The sequence below is a fragment of the Rhinopithecus bieti genome, unplaced genomic scaffold (genome assembly GCF_001698545.2).
Source record: "Rhinopithecus bieti isolate Rb0 unplaced genomic scaffold, ASM169854v2 scaffold_13742, whole genome shotgun sequence".
NCBI classification, from domain to species: Eukaryota; Metazoa; Chordata; class Mammalia; order Primates; family Cercopithecidae; genus Rhinopithecus; species Rhinopithecus bieti.
In genome coordinates, this window is record NW_016807807.1 from 669,769 (window position 1) to 677,404 (window position 7,636).

A 7,636-nucleotide genomic window follows, 5' to 3' on the forward strand; every position below is an offset into this window, starting at 1 on the left:
CAAACTCAGAAAGGCCCCCAGACCTGAGGAGCTTTTAGGACTAAGTGCTGCTATTTAGGGCTCTTTCTTAGATGTTATTATGTTTAGAAGAGGCTTGCTATAGGCCGAGCATGGTGGCTCAATCATGCCTGTAATCCTAGAAGTTTGGGAGGCCGAGGCAGGCAGGTCACCGGAGGTCAGGAGTTCAAGACCAGCCTGACCAACATGGTGAAACTCCATCTCTACTAAAAATACAAAATTACCCAGGAGTGGTGGCGCATGCCTGTAATCCCAGCTACTAGGGAGTCTGAGGCAACAGAATTGCTTGAACCCAGGGGGCGGAGGTTGCAGTGAGCCAAGATTGCACCATTGCACTCCAGCCTAGGCAACAAGAGTAAAACTCCATCTCAATAAATAAATAAATAAATAAAGCTTGCTATATGATGACACTGTTTTCTTGACATAGAGCTTGAAAATATTTTCAGATTGGGGACTTCCTTGATTAAAATGTAAAGTTGAACAAAAAAACAAGAAAAACAAAAAATAAATAAAATAAAATAAAATAAAATGTAAAGTTGATAAATGAATTTAGTTACAGTGCTTTAATTTTAATAGTATTCAATGTTGTATGATATTAATGAGTTAAGCCAAACCCTGACAAGTGGTTCCCTTAGGTACTTTAGTGAGTACTTTTGGCATTAATGCTTACTGGCCTCAGAAATCCTCTGAGTCTGTCATCCTCAGTGGATCTGGAACTGTTCCCTGAGGAGCAAGTGGGAACTTGTGGGGCATTTTTAGTTTATTTCGATGGTTTGAGGGAAGGGGTACCATAGGCACTAAATGGATTAAGGCCAGAGATGCTGAATGTCATGAAGTATTCATCCACAGGACTTTGATGCTGGTTAAGAACACAAGAAAGAAAAACACCTTTGTATAATGAGGAACATAGAACCTAACTGTGTTTAGGTTGGTATCATCAGGTTTAGGTTGGTATCTGTTTCAGATATCATCGGCTGGGCGCAGTGGCTCACACCTGTAATCCCAGCAGTTTTGGGAGGCCAAGGTGGGTGGATCACTTGAGTCCAGGAGTTCGAGACCAGCCTGGCCAACATGATGAAACCCCATTTCTACTAAAAATACAAAAATTTGCTAGGTGTGGTGGCACGCCCCTGCAGTCCCAGCTACTTGAGAGGCTAAGGTGGAAGGATCGTTTGAATCCAGGAAGCAGAGGTTGCAGTGAGCCAAGATCACACCACTGCCTGGGCAGCAGAACAAGATTTTGTCTCAAAAAAAAAAAAAAAAAAAAGATACCATCATGAAGTACTTTTCAACAGTTTCAATAAGCACTAAGTTTTCTGGGAATGCCATGAAATTATAAATTGAGTGAAGAATGAAATTTGCTTGGACTTTATGCTTTACTGACATTACCACCTATGAACATTTTGCCCTTAATTGTTCTTTTATATTCTATTTAGAAGCTCAAATCCTTTAAGACAATGTTTAGAATATATTAAAAGGGGTGTGTTTTGTTTTGTTTTGTTTTGTTTTGAGATGGAGTTTCATTCTTATTTCCCAGGCTGGAGTGCAGTGGCGCCATCTCGGCTTACTCCAACCTCCGCCTCCCGAGTTCAAGCGATTCTCCTGCCTCAGCCTCCTGAGTAGCTGGGATTACAGGTGCCTGCCACCACGCCCGACTAATGTTTGTATTTTGTTTTTAGTAGAGATGGGGGGGGGAAATCTCACCATGTTGGGCAGGCTGGTCTCGAACTCCTGACCTCAGACGATCTGCCCACCTAGACCTCCCAAAGTTCCGGGACCACAGATGTGAGCCACCACGCCTGGCCCAAAGGGTTTTGTTTTTAAATGAGAGATGGTTAGTAAACTAACGTTTTCGCAAGTGACATAGGGTATATACATAGAGATGAATATGATGAACATTTTGGGTTATAAATGACTTTCATAGCAAGGACCTATGAAAAGTATATAAAGGTGGAAACACTGATTCGCACTTGATAGATTGGGCAAATCAAGTTGGGTGAAATTATCCCAGATTTTTTTAAAGTCCTGGGAGGAAAAGATATGCAAGTATGTTGGGCATTGAACAAATTGTTTTTAAAAAAGTTCTATGTCCATTCAGAATATTCTGTGGAAAACATTTATCCTGCTATTTTGTTGCTGTTTCTCTTGTTTGTTTTTTGTTTTTTGTTTTTTCTTTTTTTGAGGAGTCTTACTCTGTTGCTCAGGCTGGAGTGCAGTGGTGTGATCTCGGCTCACTGCAACCTCTGACTCCCGGGTTCAAGGGATTCTCCTGCCTCAGCCTCCTGGGTAACTGGGATCACAGGCACCCACCACCACACCTGGCTGATTTTTGTATTTTTTAGTAAAGATGAGGTTTTACCATGTTGGCCAGGCTGATTCTGAACTCCTGACCTCAAGTGATCTGCTTGTCTTGGCCTCCCAAAGTGCTGAGATTACAGGCGTGAACCACTGCACCTGGCTGTTATTGCTGTTTCTGTGTGAGACTAATAAAGGACAAAAAGAAGCATGGCAAGGGATGGATGGAAAAGGCTGGTTCTTCTCTCAGGGTTCCCAGACCATAGCTGGAGATAACACAGGGTTGTAGCTCCATCTGCTGGAGAGAAACAAACTCACTCTTGCATAGTCTATAAATAAAAGTGATCTCTCTACAATCATAGTGAGCCAGCCCGTGTTTGCTAAGCACTTGCTATGCACTATGTAACACTTTGTCAGGCTTAGGGTAACAGAGGAAAAACATAGACATGTTCCCTGTTCCCACCATGCTTAGCTCTGAGAGGCCTACTGCTGTCAAGAAGACTTGTTTTAGCTGGTGTGCTTATGTAGTCTAGGTTTCCTAGACTTTTCCTTGGGTGACTTTTAAAGCCATGTAACCTCATTCTGAGCTTCCTGTTCCTTATCAGAGGTAAGGAATAACAGGGCCCCTCCTATAGGCCTCAGTTTAGCTAAACTTTATTAAATATCTAGTGTGTCTATTAGGCAGAGGCCCAAGGAGCATAAAGATGAGTAGGAATCTAGTCCCTGCCCACCACGAGGTTAGAAACAGGAGCTCATAAAATGATCCTCACAGAGTGAATGAGAATGTATAACGGGATCCTTGAGGAGGAGTGCGGGATCCAGGCAGGAGAGTGGACTAGGAATGTATGGACAGGTTTTCTGAGTTGTTTGAGGAAGTGAGCATTAGCGAAGGGACGCCCTTCCCAGCCGAGGTCAACGTGAGCAGCGGCATGGAGATGAGGGCCTGTGTGGTGTGTGTATGCCCCTCTTAGGCTATGTTAAGTGAGCAGCAGGAAGTGTCCAGGGATGAGGGTTTGGGGACATAGATGGAGCCAGGTAGTAGGGCCTGACGCAGTAGGCTCACACTTGTAATCCCAGCATTTCGGGAGGCCAAGATAGGCGGATCACTTGAGGTCAGGAGTTCAAGACCAGCTTGGCAACATGGCGAAATCCTGTCTCTACCAAAAATACAAAAATTAGCCGAGCGTGGTGGCACACACCTGTTGTCCCGGCTACTTGGGAGGCTGAGGCAGGAAAATGACTTGAACCTAGGAAGTGAAGACTGCAGCAAGTTGAAATCGCTCCACTGCCCTCCAGCCTGGGCAACAGAGCACAACTCGGTCTCAAAAAAAAAAAAAAAAAGATGGGGCCAGGTGATGTAGGGTTTCGTATGTTACCTTAAGGGATGCTGACTGTCCTCAGTGCAGTGGAGAGTTTAAGCAGGGTAATGATAGCAGGTTCCTTAGAGAGACCACTTGCTGGCTGTGTCTGTTGGATTTGATTGAAGGGGACCAGGCTGGAGACGGGGACTCTATCTAGGAGGCTGCGGCATGCCTGCTTGGATAATGTTGCCATGCCTGAGAGAGGGCACATTAAGAGGAAGAATTGGATTTAGGCATAGTGGGGAGGGAAGTTTATTTTAGGCATGGTGAGTTTGAGTTGCCTGTGACGATATCTGTATGGAGACATCAGCAGATAATTCGATGTATGATTGTGAAGTTTAAGAAGGTCCAGCCAGTGCCACTAACAGGGAGGAAGTAGTTGAGCCATGAGAAATGTTGAAGTCATCAGGGAGAATGTGCACAATGAGAGGAGCAAAAAACCAAGGTCAGGCTGGGGAGTAGCCATACCTACAGCCAGGCAGAGGCTCTTGCAAAGGAGATGGTGATGGGATGACTAGAGGGATAAAAGTACGATGGTCTGGAAGCCAAAGGAATAGAAAATTCTCAGAAAAGAATCATTTAAAAATGTCAAATGTAAGATAAGGACTGAAAAATGTCTTCTGGATTTGGCTTTTAAGAGCTGACTGTGACTGTAAGAGGTGTTTCCAGATTGCAGTAGGTTAATGAGTAAGTAGGAGTTGAGATAACTTTTAGAAAATGGTGTCTGAGGCCGGGCGTGGTAGCTCATCCCTGTAATCCCGGCACTTTAGGAGGCCCAGGCGGGCGGATCACGAGATCAGGAGATGGAGACCATCCTGGCTAACACGGTGAAACCCCGTCTCTACTAAAAACTACAAAAAAAAACTAGCCGGGCGACGTGGCGGCACCTGTAGTCCCAGCTACCCGGGAGGCTGAGGCAGGAGAATGGCGTGAACCCGGGAGGCGGAGCTTGCAGTGAACTCAGATCCTGCTACTGCACTCCAGCCTGGGCAACAGAGCGAGACTCCGTCTCAAGAAAAAAAAAAAAAAGAAGACGAAAAAGAAAATGGTGTCTGAAAAGAGGAGAGAGCTGTGGTGGTAGCTGGAGAGTGACTCAAGATAGACTCATTTTAATGTAGCAGAAACTGGAGCCTGTTTACAAAATCTTCATGGGAAAGAGCCCAAAAAGAAGGAAAGTGGCTGTCTGGATGTGAGTTTATGGACTGACATCAGACAGACCTTGTTGGGACTGAAGGCCTGAAGAGGTAAGCATATGGGTGGGAGGTAGTTGAAAGAGAACCTTCCAGATGATCTGTTTTCTTCATGAATAAGTGATAAGGTAATGCCTGCTGAGAGAAGAAAGGTCGATTATGGGAAGCCCCTCAAGCATAGTAAGTCCTTATGCAAGTGGTGCATATCTTCAAGAGGAGGGTTGGTGGGGGGCCCATTCATGAGTAGAGAAATTAACAACATCCAGTCTGCCCAGGATGTTCTGCTGGGACACAGAAAAACATGCAGTTTCCTTCCTTTAGATTTTAACTGCAGCATCATGAGCTGCCTTCCTAGAGGGAATTTTGTATTTTGGGGCTGTAGCTCAGAAGACTTCCATTCTCTTTTCCCTCTCCCAAGAGAGATCGCAGCTGCTTCCCAGGGTTTATGTCCGTGATATAGGACTGTCGCTGCTGGGAATGGCGGAGGGAACTGCTTCCCACTCCAAAGCAGCCTTTTCACTTCCAGCTTCCATCTGCCTTCCACTCCCACCTCCCAAAATAAAGTAAATAAATCAAAGCCAGAAAAAACATTCTGGCTGGAATTTTGTTAGATTCAGTATTGTGTGAGAGCTCCCAAACTAGCTCTGATGGTTGGACTTCAGAATAAAGGTGAAGCCTGTGAGATTCTCCCAGGAGTGCTGGGCAGAACCCTGAGTTTTAGAACTCCCTCTGCCTTTAGCTTGTCTTGGATGTGCTCTTCCACTCTTTTGAAAAGCTCTAAACCCTTCCCTGCAAATAGTCACCTGCCAGGGTACCCTCAGGTTATATAGCTTGTCACCAGCTCTAAAAGGGGCTAGTACCCAGTCTCAGTGTTGGATAACAAGCAAACGTGATGAGTTGTTTTCTTGAGATTTTTGTGTGTGTGTTTGGTTTGTTTTGTTGTGGTGGTATGTTTGTTTTTGTTTTTGCTTTTTAGAGACAGGGTCTCCCTGTGTTGCCTAGTCTGGTCCTGAACTCCTGGGCTCAAGTGATCTCCCACTTCGGCCTCGGAAAGCACTGATATTACAGGCAGGTGTAAGCCACTGCACCTGGCCATTTTCTTGTTTTTAAAGATTAACCTCAGGCCCTAATTATGTTATCATCCTGGAAATGCCGTCATCCTAAAAAATGATTCCTCTATAATAAAGAAATTGGGTAAAGGAGCTTTCTTACTGTATTTTCAGTGAATCCAGGCAAGGACACCTTCATTCATGGAAGGGGAAGGCTGAATTAATTGCTCTCAAGTTCTTTCTTAGCTTAAACTAAAGATCCCCTTATTCTTCAGTGGCAACTTGGCACTGAGGAGTCCCAGGAGGTGACTCAGTCGGATATGTGAGGCCTTGGCACCACTGGCCTTGCTTCTTCTCTGCACTGTGTTTGTCAGGGATATCTGGGACAGAAAAGAATTTCCGCTGCTGGGCAGCCAGAGCCTGGCATGCCCGTCTCTAAGCTGGCCTGCGCCTTGCCACCGGAAGATGTAATGTAGAGTAGCTGCTTGACCCCAAAGCAGCATTCAGAGGGCACATAAAGAAGCTCCGTTAATTCAAACATGTAGGTATTACAGAGATCCAGAGGGCCAGAGGCCGTCATTTTTTTAAAGTAACCTCTTTCTATGCTGATCAGTTATTCATTTTTCTAAATATTTGTCTGCATGTTATATGTGCTTTCAGTAAGTTTTTGGATGAATTTCTTAACTTCATAAAGTATATAAAACAACTTAGCAGGATATGAGTTATGACATTTAGGGGTGTTGTCCTGTTGCTTCAGAACAGTGGGGTTATCGTGTAATACACCATGTCACATGATTTGACTAAATACAGGAAAAAAAAAAAACCCTGAACTTGGTTTCATTGGCTCAAATATAGTTCAAGACAACGGAGACAAAGCTAAGATGAGGAAGTTCTATACAGTTTAGGAAATAGGGGCTTTCAAAGATAATTCGCAGTGATGTGAAACTGGCCTCCCAAGCCCTGCTAAGTAAGTTAAATAAGAGTAGGAACCAGGAGGGAGGTTCTTTACTCTTGAACCAAGAGAAGGGGAGCTGGAGGTGCCTCAGGTAGAGTGCGTAGGTTTGCAGAACTGGGTCTGTGTGTGTAAAGTGACTAAGGCGGGGGAGTGGAAGTTTAAGAGAAGAAATGGACCTGATCGCCTAAATCAGCCAAACAAAGGGTATTGTTGTATTTCTGGATTTGTTTTCCTTATGACCTATCTTTCTCAGTTATTTAAGAAGCAAATCTAAAGGATATTTGTTGAAACTCTCTATGCAGAAAGGGTGCTGGGTGAGTTGTAGTAACCTTTAGCCATGCTGATTAAAATTTCCTCCCTGCTGCAGAGGTTATGATTGTGGTTCTTTTATCTTGTAGATGTATATTTAATTATTGAAATATGTGAAAACTTTATATTTTATTGGTTTGAAAGTAGGGTGAGTGTGGAAGGGAAACTATGCCTTTTGTTTGCAAAGAAAAATGTAAAAACAATTGATAAACAGTATTTAGTGTCATATGGTTTATGTCCTGCAGAACCTTCTACAAGAGACTTTAGCTTTTGGCATTTTATTACATTAATTTTTTGAAACATTATTTCTGCTGCCTAGAATCTTTGGTGGGGAAATGTACTATTTAACAATATGTTTAGTGAACTTTTGTCCTGTCATGGTAAGAAGAAAGCAGCTATAACTAAATAAGGAGTTACTTATTCATTAACTTGTAAAACTCTAGTTTTTAAAAAAAAAAA

General features: G+C 43.6%; 1 protein-coding gene across 6 annotated transcripts in view; it reads left to right on the forward strand.

The window, feature by feature from the left end:
* Positions 1-4,679: 4,679 nt before the first annotated feature.
* Positions 4,680-7,636, forward strand: part of LIMS1 (LIM zinc finger domain containing 1) — a 102,979-nt gene continuing 100,022 nt past the window's right edge. For 2 of the 6 annotated variants that reach the window (XM_017883806.1, XM_017883802.1), the window contains exon 1: positions 6,756-6,880. The gene's annotated coding sequence lies outside the window, so the exon portion shown is untranslated. Of the gene's footprint in view, positions 4,919-6,755; positions 7,073-7,636 lie in introns of those variants that run through there. The other 4 variants (XM_017883805.1, XM_017883803.1, XM_017883807.1 and 1 more) reach the window with 4 other exon arrangements.